The 20,154-nt window shown below is 38.0% G+C and overlaps 1 protein-coding gene across 1 annotated transcript in view; it reads left to right on the top strand.

The window, feature by feature from the left end:
* mib2 (mind bomb 2) overlaps window positions 1–20,154 on the top strand; it is a 205,748-nt gene that overhangs the window by 150,039 nt on the left and 35,555 nt on the right. The window lies entirely within an intron of this gene.

Genomic DNA, 20,154 nt, shown 5'->3' with positions numbered 1-20,154 from the left:
GGCATCACTGTATTGACACCAACTTCCTCTTGATACCAAGTACTCGGTTGCCGTTAATAAAGTTGATGTTCTCAACAACACAAAACAAACCTCTCTCATTCTCATCCTGTTCATTATAACAACCTGTCGTAAAATCTATTTAAAAACTTTTTCAAAAGCTAAGTTCATATTTTAAATTAAATAGAATTAATATTAATTAAAAACTTAATCGACCACACAATCTTTTTATTGTATAAATAAACCCATCTACCAAATATCCATACCAGGGTCGGGGTTATCGGAACCCTTTACAAAATAATTAGAAACATATTAGGCCACCTAAAATTGGTTACTATATTTTGATATCGAATATGCGATTTTAGAATTTTTGCACTAAAATTTAATTTTACATAAAAAATAGGTGTTTTTTGAATGGACTGGTCCCCTCGGTAACAACAATTTTTTAATTTTTTTTAAATTCCTTATACATCCTCTTAGAAATTTTTTGCGATAATTTAAAAAGAAAAAAAGTACTTTTTTCCCAGAAAATTAGCGAAAAATCGTCTTTTTAAAATTTTTTAAATTCGAATGCATATATCTTTGGACTTTTTTTATTTCTATTTGACACATAAATGTGTTGTTACACCAACAAACGTAAATTGGAGAAAATCGGAAATTATTTGGACACGCTGTTATAAAAAAACTGGAGTGTGGTGGGTAAAAATTTTGAAAATTTAAGTTTCAAATGCTAATATCTCCTAAGCTATAAGAGATATTTGACAGCTAGGACAAGGTTTTTTATAGTCGATGAGAAGATTATATGTGTGTAATTTTTTTAAATCGGAACACAAACGAAGAAATTGGATCGTTTTAAAAATATAACATGCCGGAGGTGTCCTACTTTGAGTACCCTTGGTCGCTCCCCTGGTGGGCCCATGAAGTCAAGGTTCAAAACTTAAACTCGACAACACTTTTTCTTTGCGTATATGAAATTTCATTCAAACCAATCTAACCATTTAGAAGTTACAGATTTATTTCCCTCTTTTTTTCGATACCACTGTGTGTCGCTTACGATAAAATTCGTTTTCTGTAAAATATAAACATTGACTTACGATAAAATCTTACCCCCTATAATTTTTAAGTTATTAACAATTTTTTCAAATTTCGTTAAATTACTGTGAGCATATGAACTCTCATAATGAGAGTAGACTCAGTTTAAGCGGCAGAAATGCCTACATATTTTTGAACGGGGAGGGTGAAAATAGAAGTGCTAACCAGGGCTGCCAGATGAATTTGGGAAAAAATCGTCAATATCCCGATAAAAAAGAAAAAAATCGTCATTTCGAATTTTAAAAATCGTCAAAAAAATCGGAAAATTAAAAAGTTCAAGATTTCTAACAGGAAGTTTTTTTAATTTTAAATAAAACATATAAAATAGAATTTAATGTCTAAATCTTTATTATGACCCAAAAGAAAAATCTCTGACATTACTTTTTAAAGATAAATTCATTAAAATATAGCATTAGGTGGTCTGAGATTAAAGCATAAATTCCAGCTTGGCGGCTTCAATTGAATGGGGTAATGTCATTATAATCTGAATAAATTTTGTCAAAATAGAAAAAGTTGCTTTAGAATTTTTCCGTTTTATTTCAGTAATTTATTTACAAAAAATGATTTAAGACCTGTTTCACGATGTCGAAAGAAAAATGATTCGAACAAATTTGTATGAATACTATTCGAAAGAATTTTAAAAACTGAGTGTTTTTCATACAAATATTTTCGACTCATTTTTCTTTCCACATCGTGGAACAGGCAGTTAAAATCTAAAAATTTTAATTGACAAAATTCAAAATCCAAATATTCACCAACAAAATGAGAAAATTCTTTAACTATTTCATATTATAGTACCATATTTTCATAATGCAGAAAATCGTCATTTTCGAGAAAGAAATCGTCAAATCGTCAAATTGCTATTTTTGAAACCAAAAATCGTCAAAATGACGATAAATCGTCAAATCTGGCAGCTATGGTGCTAACAAAAATATAAGAGATCCAGACTTTAACAAAAATTATTTAACCGCCAAACCGATTGAGAGAGCGCGCTCTTGTTCCCCCGTGATACAAGTACAAACATCACAAGTACAAACATCACATTTATCAAAAAACATTTCTTAAAATTGAAGTTTATAAATAAGGGATCACTAAAATAAAAAAGTAAAGCTCAATTTAATTATAATATAAGGTTTTATTCAGAAGTTTTTTTAATTTTAAATAAAACACAAAATAGAATTTAATGTCTATAATCTTTATTATGACCCGAATGAACAATATCTGACATTACTTTTTAAATATAATTTCATTAAAATATAGCATTTGGTCCATTATTTGGAAGGTAATAATGCCTGAGATTAAAGCATAAATTCAAGCTTGGCGATTTCAATTGATGTTATTATATTCTGAATAAATTTTGTCAAAATAGAAAAAGGTGCTTTAGAAGTTTTATTTCAGTAATTTATTTACAAAAATTGATTTAAAATCTAAAAATTTTAATTGACAAAGTTCAAAATCTAAATATTCACCAACAAAATGAGAAAATTCTTTAACTATTTCATAAAATAGTACCATATTTTCATAATGCAGAAAATCGTCATTTTCGAGAAAGAAATCGTCAAATCGTCAAATTGCTATTTTTGAAACCAAAAATCGTCAAAATGACGATAAATCGTCAAATCTGGCAGCTATGCACACACATCATCACCTAGTAATGCTTGTTTAGAACAAAGCATAAAAGAAAATAAAAAGTGTTCTGGTACAACAACAAATACTGCAGTAGATATAACAGAGTCAACAATGATAAATACACAAGCTTATGATAATCCACTAACAAGACCTAGTGAGAGTTTTAATGTATTTAACACTGAAAATACCGTGATGGAAGGTAATGGTACATCAAGGGGTGCTATACCTAAGGTTGGAAATAAGATAAGTAAAACTAAATCTCCAGTTCAAACAGGTATGCTTAGATATATAAGAATTAATAAGCGAAATTTAAGTCCCCAGAAAAGTCTGCCTTCTGAGAAAAAGCAAAAAATTACTGATAACCCCTTGAGAAGTAACCGTTTTGCTCTCTTGAGTGAGGAAGATTCTAATCATCAAAAAAATGGTGATAAATCCATCCGTAAACCGTTAAAACCACCACCAATATTCCTTCGTGAAACTAGCTCTAATAGCTTAGTGAAATCATTTATTGAACTCATTGGAAAAAATAATTTTCATATTGTTCCAATAAGAAAAGGAGGTGTGCAAGAGACACCGGTATCATAATTAGAAACCGATTGAGACACTATGCCCTAGGTGCGTTTTCAAATGATTATATGCAAGCAACATCTATTCGACTTGAATACCCAGCTGGAGACTTAACTCTGAGCTCTATATATTGCCCACCACGTTTTTTGATGACCAAGGAGAAATTTGAAGAATTCTTTATAACACTAGGAGATCGGTTTCTGGCATGTGGAGACTACAATGCCAAACATACATATTGGGGTTCGCGATTGGTAAATCCCAGAGGTAGACAGCTGTATAAAGCTCTAGTTGATCGCAAAAATTGCTTAGATTTTGTGTCTCCTAGAAAAATTCCTGATCTAATAGACTTCGCCATATGCAGAAATATTATTCAGAATGCAATATCCACAGAAATATCCTATGATCTATCTTCTGACCACTCTCCTGTAATTATTAATTATTGTGAGAGACCCAACATCCCAAGATTTCCTAAGGACTCTTTGTATTTTAAGACAAATTAGCTAAAATATAGGAAATATATCAGCAGTCATATCCACACAAATCCTAATTTACAGTGTGAGGAAGACATAGATAGGACCGTCAATGACTTCACGTCATTGATTATTTAGGCTCTGGAACACTCTAGGTGCCAGATCCCTCCAAAAACTAATACGCCTATTTCAAATTCGGATATTGAAAGACTTCTCGAAAAGAGAAGACTCAGAAGAGAATGGCAACATAATAGATCACCTGCTGCAAAGCAGAGGCTGTCCGCAGCAGTACGAAAACTGAAAAGAGCCCTTCATTTAGAAGAGGATCGCATAAACAAAAATTATATTAAAAGTTTGACTTGTACAAAATACACAAATTTCTCTCTTTGGAAGGCAACGAGGAACATTAAACCACCGGTAGAGGCACAAAGCGCTTTAAGAAAAGCTGACGGAAACTGGGCACGAAGTGCTATAGAAAAAGCCTCAGTATTTGCTGAACATTTAAGTGAAGTATTTCAACCCAACTCCACGGCAAATGAGTTTTAACTAGAAGAACTGCCAGCTTCAACAATGGCTAATGCAGCCCACTTCGATATTAGTCCTGAGGATGTTAATAGAGTAATTAAAAATAAATTAGACTTGAAAAAATCACCGGGATATGATTTAATAACGCCATCAATGATTAAGAACCTACCAAATGTGGCAATAATTGTGCTATCTATATTGTTTAATGCGATCTCGAAACTAGGAATTTATCCAAAAAATTGGAAAATTTCTCAAATAATAATGATACCTAAACCGGGTAAAGATTTAACCCTGCCATCTTCTTATAGACCTATCAGCCTACTCCCTTGTTCGTCGAAGCTATTCGAGAAAATATTACACGTTGATACAGTGAAAAAACCTGGACAAAGCGTGGGTTATAGGTCTTGTTGAGTACATAGCAAATTGTGTCAAAAACTTTATCGCACATTTTTTTGAAAACAGTTTTTTCAAAATAACTCCAAATTTTGAGGGTGTTTCAAAATCTTTAAAAACGGGGGTCTACAACCCCCACTTCAAAGAAAATACGAAACATATAACTTTTCTTAAATTCTCGAATTCATTCCTTTTACCTTTGGTAAAAAAATATGACCATATATCATTTGACAAATCTCTTGGTATTTGTTTATAAACTTCACGAAGGTTGCAGTAATCGATATATGTATGGTATGGTATTCAGGCAGCCGTCCAAAACCTTAAGTATTGTTCAGCTCACTTGGGTCCAATAAACGTTCCCTTTGTGATACCTGAAGGGAGAATAAAAACAGAAAGGAAGAAAAAGGAAAATAGAAGTTAAAGAAAAGGGAAATCTATAGTTTGAGTCATAATGAAGTTAACAAGAGTAGAGTGTAAAGAAAAAGAGGAGGAGGAGAGGAGTTAAGAATTCAAAGAATTCGAAAAACGCAGACCATCATGGGATGGTTGCTGGATCCCTAGGAGGTAAAGTTTGCGTGACCGGTCTTATCAAACATCCGCTTTCCCTGATAAAGGCGTCTATACACATTAGTTCCTTTACAGATAACCCGGAAAGGGTACTGACGAATCTCTTACCTAAGAGCCTAGCACGTAGATCACCCAGTGCCGGGCAGTTACAAAAGAAGTGTACGATGGTTTCTTCCTCTTCCTCGTTCTGACAACTTTTACAGAAGTCATGATGAGGTAACCCAAGTCTTGCGGCATGAGTCCCGAAAGTGCAGTGACCAGTGATCATCGCCACCAAGTTGCTCAGACGTATTCGTTGTAATCGAAGTAGATACGACGTGCGTTTACAGTCCAACGGAGGCCATATCATCCTCGTAGTGGTACAAGTGGGTTCATTACCCCACCTTGCTTGGGCAAGTTCGTAATACGCGTCTTGTATCAATTCCTTGCAGGTTGATAACGGGATTCCACAGAGAAACTCTATTTCGTCGTCTGACATCAAGGCTCCTCTTCCCGCCAAGTAATCGGCAATACAATTGCCCTCATTGTCCCTGTGTCCACGTACCCATGTGAGTACAACTGTCGAATGTCTCGCCATCTCATTTAAGGATGTCCGGCATTCCTGGACCATATTCGATGTTGTATAAACACCTACCAGGGATTTAATTGCGGATTTACTGTCAGTATATATACGGATATCTCTACCATATACACTGTAATATCTGAGCCAGTTTGCCGCTCTTCTAATGGCCGATATTTCAGCCTGAAGGATGCTGCATCCATTTACAGTAATCAATAAGATCAGGAAGATTTTGTAAGTTTCCTATTATGCAAGCATGTCCATAGGACCTGAATTTCCATGCGTTGCAGGCGTTGAGCCTAAAGGCCGAGTTAATGCCAGTTGCCTGGCCATTAGATCTACTGGAATCCAATTGAGTAGAGTAAAAAGCGATTTTGTCGCCGTAGTTCGCAATGCCCCTGTTATCAGGATTGCCATACGTCTCAATACCCTTTCAAAGAGTATGCGATTGGAGGCCTTATCCATTGCCTTCCACCAGACAGAGACCCCATAAAATAGTATTGGTTTAGTAACCGTATCGACTAGCCAATTCATGTTCCAGGGTTTAATACCCCATCTCTTGCCTATGGCCTTTTTGCAGATATACATAGCCGTCATGACCTTAGTTGCTCTTGCCTCCACGTTGAGTTTCCAGTATAATTTCCTGTCAAGTATAATACCCAGGTATTTTGCATTATCCGAGAGCGACAGTTCAGTACCGCTTGGTCCGGGTAGCGTAAAGTTAGGAATCTTATTCCGTAAAGAGAACAGTACAAGTTCAGTTTTACTGGGATTTACACTCAAACCACTATCGTTGCACCATCGATTTAAAATTTCGAGTGCCGTCCCCAGTCTTGGTGATATCGTGCACAGATGAAACCCTGAGACCGCCACCGCTACATCATCCGCATAGGCAACAGTCTTGTAGTTCAGGGAATCTAGTTTTCCGAGCAGACAGTTTAAGGCCAAGTTCCACAGAAGTGGAGATAGGACACCCCCCTGGGGAGTGCTTCTTTTGGCAGATCTGGAGATCGTGGTCGTTCCAATTTTAGAACGGATGATCCTATAATTCAGAAGGTACCTAACGAACCTAACTACTGATTGTTCAAGTCCTAGTGAATCCAGGGCTGATATTATGGTTGCAGATTTCACATTGTTAAATGCCCCTTCTATATCCAGAAAGGCGACAAGTGTGCAATTGCGGAATTCGATAGATTTCTCGATATACCCTACTAGTGAGTGAAGTGCCGTCTCAACCGATTTCCCCTTTGCATAGGCGTGTTGAGAGGGAGATAATAATCCCTGGCCAACTGACATTCTTATATGAGTGTCAATAATTCTTTCCAGGGTTTTAAGCAAAAAGGATGATAGACTTATTGGCCTAAAGTCCTTTGCCTTGGTATGTGAAGCCTTTCCACCCTTAGGTATAAAAGTCACATTGCATTCGGTCCATTGATTAGGTTGTAGGACCATGAGAGACAGGCTTGAAATATTCTAATCAGCCATGGTGTAACTAATTCTGCATTGTTTTGCAGGTCAGCGGGTATGATACCATCAGGACCCGGAGATTTGTATGGATCAAAGCTCCGAATGGCCCAGAGTAGCTTATCCTCGTTAATCTCAATTGAAGATGAGATTCTATCATGATGTGGGGATTCATATGCCGTGCTAACTGGCAGGCTTCCCGGAAAGTGAGTGTCCATGAGTACTTCAAGAGTCTCTTGTCCACTGGCGGTTCATTTACCGTCCTGTTTCTGGATATAACCCTGAACGGTTGGTGATTTAGACAGAATCTGGCGCAAACGGCTAGTTTCAGAGGAGCTTTCGACGCCGCTACAAAAGTCCCTCCATGTCTTCCGTTTTGCATTTCTGACCAGATTTTTGAATTTATTCAGTGATGACTTATAAGTTGACCAATCTCCTGATCTTTTAGCATCATTGAAGAGTTTGCAACATCTCGTCCTGGTGTCCGCTATTTTTGGTGACCACTTTTTTCCTCTTTGTACAGAGAATGCACAAGTGTGCTTAGTAGCCTCATTAATGGAATTCGTAAGTGTATCTACAGCCCTTACAATGTCCTCAATATCGTTAATTGTGGGAGGTTGGAGTTCAGATAGAATACGTCGATGCTCATCCCATCTTGTACTCCTCCTATTTAAAAAGGGTTCAACCCTATCTGGTTTCCTATTGTTGAAGAAAACTAAATAACGATGATCCGAGAAGGAACAGTCACTTGAAACCTTCCAGTCTCTGATCATGTAAGAATGGCTTGTACTGACAAGCGTGATATCAAGAACCTCTTGTCTATTTGCAACTACAAAAGTAGGTTCTGAACCTCTATTGGTTATCACTAGATTATAATCCAATATAAAGTTTAATAGAAACTCACCTCGAGCGTTTGTATCCGAGCTTCCCCAGATAGTGTGATTGGCATCAGCCCCTATGACCACAGGAGTCCGGGAGCGATTTGCAGCACTCATCATTTTCCTCACCAAGTTGTTAGGTGGTGGGTCGGCCTGATCATACAGCGGTTACTGTATCCTCATCGCTATACTCATTTAGAATGAAGATATTAAGATATTTTTTAGCCAATATGCAAGATCTAATTTTACCTGTGCCTTTTTTGTACAAAAGCTTGTACCCTTCTGCGTTGAGTCCCTTGATTTCGCCATTGCAAATCCAAGGCTCCTGGACCAACGCGATGTCCTCCCCATTTTCAGTAATGTGGAGGAGTAGTGCAGCAGAACTGCCTTAGAATGATGAAGGTTTACCTGGATCACCTTCACCATGATCGGGGTCGTAGATGACGGTTACGTCTACGTCTTCTGGATCAGAGTCCAGAAGAGCGTCCTCGTCCTCCACTTCACCCATACAACGGAATAGATCCCCAACCATACCGGAGTTTGATTGGGTCTCCATTTCGTCATCTGGGTTAGCGGGGACATCAACCTCGGTTTTCGCATCCATCTCCTGCGGAGCTTCTGATTTAACCTCAGAAGTTTCGGGGTCGATCTTGTCGTCACCACGATAGACGCGCAGCCTTATACTACCGAAAACGTAGTATATTCGGCTTTGCTTCTCCCGTAGTGGCGCCAATGATTCCTTATTCAGAACCACGACCACCTTCCTATTCGCAACTTCAGGAGCGGAAACCTTTAACACTTTCCAATTATGGGTCGGTGGGTCAGGATTCCCGCTCTGAATGTACGCAAGGATATCCTCAGGTTCATGTGGTTCCGCCGGTATAACTGCGAGTGATCTCGGTCTGCGAGGTATCTCACTTACCGGTATCACGTCCAGTTTCGCGCCGGGCCACAATTCCCCTAGGGACGCGATTGCTAACTTTAGCAATAAAGCTGAGCGGTCATTGGTACACGCTAGCAGTTTTACATGGCCTTGATACCAGCCAGCATCATCGTTTTGCGGGGATGGGCCGGGATTCTCCTTGAGAATCTTCCAGTATTTCTCCTGGGAGATAGCTCCGCCCTCAACATTCCTGTCGACAATCGCCTTTACAAGTGGGTTGTGAGCAACTTGACTGTAAGGCCTTCTTACCACGCGAGCCTCTTGCTTCGGACGTTTAGTCTTCGGCTGTTGATTTTGCTGTTGAAGCAGTTCCTCCTCAGAGCGTTGCCGTTTGGGCCCAGCGGATGCGCCTTGGTTCGCTGCATCTGCGCTTGGAGGAGGATTTGAACTGTCCAGCTCAGCCAGTTGGGCCTTAGCCCAGCTAAGTTTCGACAGTTCGTCGATATTAAGCGCATCGGCCGACTTGGACCCAAGCCGATCGATAATGCGCATGGCGGCACGCCTTTGCACGAAAACCCTCCTAGATGGTTCTTTGCGAATGGGGGCGTTTGGTTCTGCCGTAGTGGCGGGTGGGGCTACGGTGGTTGGACCCGACTTCTGGTTCGACGATCCAACCTGTAGCATTTTCGCAGAGACATCTGTCTTATCGACAGTGTCCAACAAAGGGTTTGTTGCTGGTATATTACCAGCGAGGGCTAATACAGCTTTGGAGGTGCTCGGCTTGAAATCCAAGGCTACCTCGCTGCCTTTAGTCAAACTGTCACCAGAAGGTTGGACAGATGACTGTTTGCAATCAGCCAGCATAGGTTTCCCCTGCTGACCTTTCGCTGTTGTTATTAATTTTGTGCATTTTGATCCCACGAGTATGCGCGTAAGGGGATGGACACTCCATGCAGGGACGGCGTACATGGATTAGGCGAAAACTGTATTACAACCGACCCGTGCCCTGGCGTCGGAGGGGAGCTGTTAGCGACTAGTTTTCTTTAACCACTTACTAGCCATTCAGGTCTTCGGCACTGCTACCATCACTTTGACCTTACAAGAAAGAAAGAGTAGAGAGAGGAAACAGTTTTGGTCCGCGGGTTATAACACTAAGAAGAGAGAAAGAATGTGTTAGCACTAGGCAACCATTTGTCAAAAATGTATCACCAGTAATAACATTATCCTAACACCAATTACATCCTACTGTGACCATTTGTTATAAAATGCATCACATTATTATGATAGTCGGCTGCGCAGTTCCGTTTACTAACCTAGCTATGTCAAGAAGTTTAGACCATTTGTTAAAAATGTATCTTAAGATATTGACATCGCTTGAGCAGTTGTCAAGGCTAATGACCTGTTGTCAAAACAGTATCACTAGACTAGGCAGTTGCTCCCCCTATCCGCCACCTGGGACGCGTCCGATGGGAGACTGAGAACTCCACACGGAGTATATCGTATCGATATATGTATAGTTTATCGTTATCTATTTCTTCAGATATTTGAAGGTTTTGCGGAAGTTTTTGTAAATCTTCCCAAGAAAATATGTTTTTTTTTTAATTTAAAAATGCTATTTTTTAAAAAAACAATTTTCTAAATAGCTGACCGCTGTTTTTAAAAAGTGAAATTTTTTTCAAAATGCTGTTAACTTTGGTGCCAACAAATTTGTCATTTATTCTACTTTTGAGGCTATTTATAAGTACGGTCATTATATCTATCAACTCTAAAACTGTACAAGAGTCATTCTCAAGATCTAAAATAGTTGTATGAAAATCCTGCATTATGTTTTGCATAAAATATAAAAATGCTTCTGATAATCCTCAACTTTTACATTCTTCTTCATTGACATCATTATTAGAAATTCCATATGACACGTATTCCCATAAAACTTTTGGCATTTATTTTTTCATTTCTTTAAAAAATACATACACTTTTTTGCATAAGTTATTACGGTGTATTAATTAGTCGTAAGTAAATTTGAAGTAATAAATAATATAGATATTATTGTCGAAAATTTCTATTTAGCTGGACAAATGAAATTTTAGCTTGATACTGGACAGGCATCAAAAAAGCTGGACAATCCAGCCAAGTCCAGCCAGGCTGGCAACCCTAATACCAGTACACCAATTTGGTTTCCGTGAACATCATGGCACCATTGAACAGGTCAATCGTTTAACTGGAGAGATTAGAAAATCTTTCGAATTAAAGAAATATTGTTCTGCCGTCTTTTTAGACGTTGCTCAGGCTTTTGACAAGGTATGGCATAACATAGTGGCATATGGCCACTATGTACTCATAAATTGCTGGAGTCTTATTTATCGAATAGACTTTTCAGAGTTAAGTACAATGATTATGTGACGAGAGAATACAAGATTGGAGCTGGCGTTCCACAGGGAAGTGTACTAGGACCTACGCAATATTTGATTTACACCTCCGACCTCCCTACGTGCGATAAACTAACAATTTCAACATTTGCTGATGATACCGCCATTATTAGCTCAGACGAAAACCCACTCATGGCATCTAGTCAACTACAGAATTACCTCGTACGTGTGGAGTCATGGTTGAAAAACTGGCGAATAAAGGTAAATGAGCTGAAAAGTAAACATGTTACGTTCGCTCTAAGGAGAGGAAATTGCCCACCTGTCACACTCAACAACGTTAATATACCGCAGTCTGATTATGTCACCTACCTTGGTATTCATCTAGATAGACGGCTTACTTGGCGCCGACACATAGAAACCAAGAGACTTCACATGAAGTTAAAAGCCTCTAGCTTTCATTGGTTAATCAGTGACCAATCAAAATTAAGCCTTGAATATAAAGTCATCCTGTATAAGACCGTTTTAAAACCAATTTGGACATATGGAATTCAATTATGGGGAATGGCTAGCAACACCAGTATTGATCTTATACAGAGGGCCCAATCTAAAATTCTTAGGACCATGACGGGAGCACCATGGTACATAAGAAATGAAAACATCCACAGACACCTAGAAGTGACATTGGTAAAGGAAGAGTTCAAGAAAGTCCGTGAGAAATATATTGTGAAGCTGCGAAACCATCCCAATACGCTTGCAAGACAACTTGTGCAGACCCAAACCCGATCCAGGCTCCGTAGAGCAGATCTACCACCCCGCTAAGATGAGTGACAGTTTACCATTATGGCTCTCTTGTTGAGAGCAAATAGTTTTAATTTTAGTTATAAGATTTAAATACTTATTGTAAGGTCGATAACAGACAGATTCAATAAATCAATAAAGCGTTAAAAAAAATAACAATTTTGATATTCTGAGAACGCTAAAACATCAGTCGGTCCATAAAATTTAAATTTTTGCAATAAAAAAAAGTTTGGAAAATGTCGCTTACGATAATTTGGCGCTATATATTGAGTTAATTTTGTTTTTATTATAGCTTTCCATGAAATGGACTTAAACTTTTGTTCTTATTATTAGAATGTAGGTACATAATACAATATAAATTAAAAGTTTTATATTTAATAAATCAATTTGAAAATAATACATATGACTTTGATTATTTTATAATTAAAAGTTGCTTACGTTTCGAACAATACTGTATATAAACAATCCTAAGTTGGAACAACATTTAAGATACCGTTAATGGTTTACTCGTTAGAATATGTGTCAAAACTTACAGAAAAATTGTATATTTAAAGTAGTTATTCGCTAAAATGGAACTCATAACAAATCTAACTTAAACACGGACCATTTCAAAAGTGCACAAAAGGATTTATGTCACTTTTTGGTGGGCGTTAATAAAATTGAAGCATTGTAATTTTAACAATAACACTGTGACACAAAAATGATGCAAAAATTATGCAGGTGTAGCATATAGGAATTTAGTTTTGATAGAGCCCACATACTCTAACGGTATTCATAATTCATATTGCACTTTTTTTGTTACATTTTAGACTCAGATGGTACAGTAGAACTACAATTTTAAAATAATCTAATTTTTCGTTAAGGTTCTCTCTTAATTTGAATCAGTTTCATTTAAATGATACAATGGTACATTAATATATATTTCAGTTCAGTAATCGGAGGTCATACTCTAAATTCTACCTAGCTGCATCAAATTTTGGTGTTCCGGATAAAAAAGATAAATTTATGAGTAATTTAAATTACCATTGTTCAAGTCGAAAATATTATTTTTTTAAATCGCAAGAATATTTTGGAACTGATAATCATATCACATTTAAAAATCCATCTACAAGATGCTTATATCGACACGAAGTCGTTGGACGAATTATCAAAAAGTGATAGCCTTTTAATTACACTGCGTTACAAATGAAAAAAAATAGAGTACCGGCTTTGAAATGTTGTTTTCTTATTTATACCTATCGAAAAAAAATACAAATGGGAATGAAGAAAGTTAATTTTCAATGACATTCTGAAACCCAACTTTTCATTAGCTTTAAACATGTCGTTAACTAGCTGTTCTACATTTTCGGCTCTGTTGTTCTATAAAAACAATGCTTTCAGCGATAACTAGGCATCAAGTTTCTCATTAGTAAGCTTTTTATCAAAATGTGGGTCTTTCATTATGGTCGCACAAATATTCCTTCTTTGAGTTTGTCATCACTTAACTTGGAAAATACTGTCTTTAAATATAAATAGCCTGAACAAAATTGTTCATCAAACCAAATTTTATGTAGAGTGATGGTAAAATTACATATTTAGGATCTATCAGTGGTATATGTTTCATATTCGATTTTTCGCAAACAAACGTTGACATTTCTGGTCATGCTTTTTGTACATTTAAGCAGTTGCGACGACCACTTAGTTCATTCCCACGACAATTGGATCTCCGTTCCGGAACGACCCGAATCATATTCGGCCAAAGATTGTCAACTCAGCGACAGCTGTACAAACCGAAAGTTTTTTCCCCAGGTGAGCAAAATATGTCGGCAATTTTGCTCAAAATCCTTTTAATTATAGCCGGAGTTGAACAGAATCCAGGTCTCAGTATTTAGCTATGTTCAGTATGTCAACAACGCATAATGCGTAACACCACCTGAGTACAATGCACCGTTTGTAATAACTGGTGTCACCTGTAAAGGTGCTCAGGACTCACCAGTCACCGCGACTGGAACCCCAGCTTCGTAGGATCATGTTGTAGTACGCAGCCTCAGAACCCCAGGACTACCCCCATAATTACGATCCCACAATCCCGTGTCTAAACTCCACCCCCCGGACCAACTTTTGTCCAATCCCCATCCCCCGGACACAGCAGACCCTGTTCAAATCAATGGACATGTTCTGTCTGTCAGGACGTAATTAGAAGGAACATATCATCAATTCAGTGCAACGGCTGCAAAAATTGGTGCCATATGAGAAGATGTACTGGATTACGCTCGCACAAGGACTGGAGTAATAGCTTTTTAGCCCCCTGTTGCATAAACATACCCCCGGCGACAGTTGCCACCCCAGCCACACCTGTGCAATTCACCCCGCACAGTGTTGTGCAGACACCCCAACATCAGCCTCTACAACAACAACTAACCCCGGCAAGAACTCCACCTCAACTGCCAAGTATATTAAATATACCACCCCAACAGCACAATACCCGGTGGTCTTTGCATTTCGGAGATTCCCAAGTATCGTTTAAGATCATGCAGTTAAACTGTAATGGTGTTAGAAATAAGGTCGTGGAAATTACCAATTTTATGCATGTTAATAACATCCTCATTGCAACCAGGGATTGTAGACTCTCGGCTTCCAGTGATTACAACATCATTCGGAAAGACATGAAACGTGATCATGGCGGTGGTCTTGCTTTTATCATAAAGCGAAGAGTCAATTATACATTGACAGTACCACCCCCCCTCCCCCACTCCTGACCCCTACCTGGAAGTAATGAGCATCTCAATAAAAACTGGAGATATTGAGTTAGAAATTGTCAATGTATATATTCCACCCGTCAACTAGTTATCATCCCAGCATAGCCCAGCTAACATAATAATACTTGGCGATTTCAATGCTCACCACGAGAGTTGGCACTCCCAGCTACCAAACGATCCACGCGGTATTTCATTATCAGACCAGATAGACGACTCGGACTTCGCTGCAATCAACGAAGACTTCTCTACGAGAATAACTGCTCGATGTTCAAGCTCCCCAGACATTTCTTGCCCATACCACCTGGCAAGCCCAAACGGCATTAAACTCCGATCACATCCCTATCTTGATCACAGTAGAGAAGTCTAGCGACTTTGTGGAGCCAGATAAGCGCACGTTCGTTAACTACAACAAAGCTGACTGGCACAGCTTTACGAACTACATAGACGATTCACTACGTCATTTGCCGCCCCCACATGTGCCAGAAGGGGTGAAGCAATCTTTAGAAAGATAGTCCTTCAGGCGGCAAGGCGCTTTATCCCCGCAGGAAGAATACCGAATATTAGACCAAATTTTCTATCTCAGGCAGCACGATTGGTTCAAGAACGCGATCTCTTACGTGCTAGCAATTTGTCGTTAAGTAATCAAAATTCGTTAGTTAACAATATTTATCGTTAAGAGATATTCCCAATTAACTTTTACCGATTATTTTCGTTAAAAATAGTCGGTAGATAACGAAATTTGTCGGTGGGTTAACGACAAACAAAATGTTCTAGTTAAGCCATAACGATAATTGTTTAGGAGTTAGTTTTGTAACATAAATATTCGAAATAAGTAGTTTTTTGAAAGTACGGTTGGTCAACTTTTTTGTATTTGTTAGATACGGACTGATTTGGTTTTTAATATAAAAATTAACATGCTTTAATTATCTTTTTAAGATATATTTGGACATATATTTGGTCAATTCACAAGGTCTCTTATCAGTCATATTGTCATAATGTCCTAACATATCTCGTCTCGGCGGCTCGGCTTAACCGACTCTTAGGCATTCGGCGCAGGTCTCTGCTGGCTGGTTACGATAACACAATAAATATAGCATACATAGTAGTATTATTTTAGGACTTTTTTTAGCTTGAAAACCAATAAAAACTTCACAGTCGTTTTTTTTATTAGGACATTATGAGACCTTGTGAATTGACCAATTATATTTATTTTAAAAAACAATACAAACCACTGTGAAATATTAGGACAATATGACATGATAAGATACGTTGTGAATTGACCAATTATATTAATTTTAGAAAATAATATTCGAATTATAAGAGCAACTTTTATTTGGGGCATAATATCCATAATTAACACATTTTTGGAGTGTATAATGTTTATACCTATATACAATTTCCATTTTTGGCGATGTGATACGATTATAAACTTATATAAAAGTTATAAAATCGTTTTTAAGACAGTTATCTGAATTTGTCGACTGTCCTTATAACAACACATATCTAAATTCTGAATTAATGATCACTTGTGGTGGGATAGACATATGTATTACACTGGGTTACTTTTATTTTTAGAAAAAAACTCTTGTTCTTTTGTTTTCAGTAGAACATATTTGGGTGAGCTGATGCTTGATGTTTATATATAAATGCGATTATTTATTCACACGACTACGAATTTATCTACAAACACGAAAAAATAGTAAATATTTTTATGATTTTTTAGTTTTAAAAATATTGACATTTATATTTTTAACTATATTCGTCGATAAAATTTATTACCGAGAGATATCGTTAACTTCAAATAGTGAATATTAAATTCGTTAAAGCAACCGATAGTTTTCGTTACTTAACTACATCGGTAGGAAAGTATAAAAAGTTACAGAATTGCGGTACTGGAAACAATAATCGAAATCGTTGCTATTGCGTTTAATAACCTCCAATATACAGATGCCAAGAAATGCGCAACAAAATTCTGCAGGAAATTTATAGAACACCCCGCCACGCAGAACCGGACAAAAAGGACTATAGTTCGGAGAACTAAGAATCTTACTCGAGATCCTCAGTCATGCTCCTTCACCTCCCGTGAAGTCGAGTTCATTATCGCCAAATCGAAACCTTCCAAAGCTCTAGGTCCGCTCTAGATCCATTGGTATCTCCATTGGTAGCTCGGTATAGTAGGTCTGGAATATCTCACCCACCTTCTGAATCTCTCGATTCACCATTTGGTAATTCCAGATACCTGGAAAGTGGCTCGAGTTATCCCAATTCTAAAACCGGAGAAAACAGCTACCCTAGGAGAATCATACCGCCCCATCTCCTTATTGTCACCAATAGCAAAGATTTTAGAATCCCTACTATTACCCACCCTGAAAGAGCATTTCCCGCTCGCCACACATTAACATGGATTCAGGGAAGCGCATAGCACAACAACGGCTCTAACTCAGATAACCTCCCAGATCGTCAATGGCCTCAATCAGCAACGACCGTATCAACGCACCATTGTCGCCGCACTGGATTTATCCAAGGCATTCGATACGGTCGATCACTCGATGCTGATTAATGACATCGTGAACTCCACACTCCCAAATGATATCAAACGCTGGATAGCCAACTATCTATGTGGAAGACATGCGTTTGTCGAATTCAGAGTTCGAGCCAGAAATCAAAATACCGCAAGATAAATATGGGCGTGCCACAAGGAGGAGTACTATCACTGATGCTCTTCAACATATATATTGCCAAGCTTCCTGAAACACCCCCCCCCCCAAATGTCTCTATGGTGTCGTATAAGTGCCAAAATCACCCGATTCCTGGCCACCATAACAGACTTTTTTCAGGAACGCAAACTAAGGTTATCTGCTCCGAAATCCTCGGTTTCCCTTTTCACCTCTTGGACTAAAGAAGTAAGGACGGCGCTCAACATCTCAGACGAAGGTCTAACTATCCCCACGGTTCAAAACTCGAAAATTTTAGGGGTAGTCTTCGATAGCCTCCTTCACTTTTCAAGGCACGCAACCTACATCAACCAAAAGGTTAGAAATAGGAACAAGGTCCTTAAAGCTCTAGCTGGCGCCTCTTGTGGCAGAAACAAAGAGACGATTGTAGCGACATACAAGGCGATTGGTCGCTCTCTTCTCAATTAGGCAGCCCCAGTATGGACCTCATTCCTCAGCGACACCCAATGGCGAGGTTTACAAACGGCCCAAAATAATGCTCTCCGGATCGCAACCAGTTGTGTCAAGATGACGAATGTGGATCATCTACATGAGGAGACCAGGTTACTGTCTGAACCCGGTCCGCGTTGCTGGCCCTTAGAAAACATCTCTTTTATATTGCATCTCGAATTTAATATACAGTTTCGGACAAAGTCGGTGATTCAATGAATTCAAAAATTCAGTAGGATAATCGACGGCTTGGTCTTCGTTCATTACTGTGTCAATCTATTTGTATTTTATTGTTTTGCTAGGCAGTTTCAATTGTATTTGCTTATTGATCTTGTTAACATCATTATTTGTTGGTGCCAAAATTGCATGTTCCCACAGACATTCCGAATTGTTGTAGTTCGTTGTAAGACTTGGGAATACTTTGTTGACAACGTCTTGAATATTCATTTGCATTTGGCAGAAGTCCGGAAATGAAATCTTATTTGTGGAGGGATCAATTGGAATTTTTCGTATAGTCATTGGGAAGCGTGAGCAATGATCCAAATCTGTGGTACATTTGGCCTTGAACTTTAAAGGTGGGCATGAAGCCGACATCATTTAAATGCATGTGTTGTACTTTTGGATAATTTGAAGGAAGTGTTCGGAAATAGGATTCGCGCCGGAAATGTAACTTAGTAGCAGCTCAGACGGCTTAATAACTGGTGGCAGAATAACTTTACCGTTCGAACAGCACATTCCCGGGGATTCCTTAGGGATCTTCAAAATGCTGCAATGTAAGTAATGTTTGTTCATTGCGCCAATTAGTACATCCTTGTGATTCCTGTAGTCATCATACTTATTGTAATATAATCCGGGCAACTTTAAATCAATTCTTTCTCTTGATCGAGACATTCGGGAGCGAACAACTATATGCTGTTGAGGTGTTTCTGCAGCACTCGATGAAGATGCACTGCGACGCATTTGCTGAAGCCGTGATTCTCGTTCTCTTCCCTTTTTGCGACTCTAGACGTAGATGCCCTTTCGAAAACAAATTTTATTTGAATAAAACCGTTATTTTTTATTAAAAGTGATATGCGGAGAGTTATTCAAAATATAATTTTTTTAATAGATTTAATATGGAAATTTTTTAATCTGCACCAAATTTGCAAGAGTAAACAAAATTGTTTATCATCGATTGATAATATAAAAGAACTTCTATAGTACCGGACATGTGTTGGAATGTTTTCCTTTTTTTCTTTTACACCAAATCATTAATTTTTAGAATGATGTTAAGCAACAAAATGAAAATTGTCATTGTTTGAATGTTGGAAATAAAAAAAAGTATTTATGTATATGTGTTACAGTGTTACCCGCTATGCTTTTCTGAAGATTCCGTGAAAATTTTATCAAAATCGGTCCAGCCGTTGAGTCCATATGGAACATACATACACACATCTGTTTTTATATATAATGGCATTAACGGTATAATGTAAAAATTAGATTTGTACACACCTCTCTATCAAAAATCTCACTTTACAGTGTTACCCGCTGGGTTATTCTGAAGATTCCCTGAAAATTTCATCAAAATCGGTCCAGAAGTTTTTTATATATATAGATGGTATTAGCGGTATAATGTAAAAATTTGATAATGCCACGCCCCTCCGCCCACAGACCGAAAATAAAAAATCTGACTTTACAGTGTTACCCGACAGACTATTCTGAAGATTCCCTGAAAATTTCATGAAAATCGGTGGAGCCGTTTTTGAGTTCATTCGGAACATACATATACACATACCCACATACAAACATCCATTTTTATATATATAGATAGGGCATTAACGGTATAATGTAAAAATTGGATTTTTACACACCCCTCCGCCCACACACCTAATATCAAAAATCTCTGTCTGTACAGTGATAACCGCTGGGCTTTTCTGAAGATTCCAGCAGTTCTTTATATATATAGATGGCATTAGCGGTAAAATGTAAAAATTTGATTTTGCCACGCCTCTCCGCCCACAGACCGAAAATGAAAAATCTGACTTTACGCTGGGCTATTCTGAAGATTCCCTGAAATGTTCATCA

Source organism: Calliphora vicina, chromosome 2, assembly GCF_958450345.1.
Source record: "Calliphora vicina chromosome 2, idCalVici1.1, whole genome shotgun sequence".
Classification (NCBI taxonomy): Eukaryota; Metazoa; Arthropoda; class Insecta; order Diptera; family Calliphoridae; genus Calliphora; species Calliphora vicina.
This window is presented reverse-complemented; position numbering and strand designations above follow the sequence as displayed.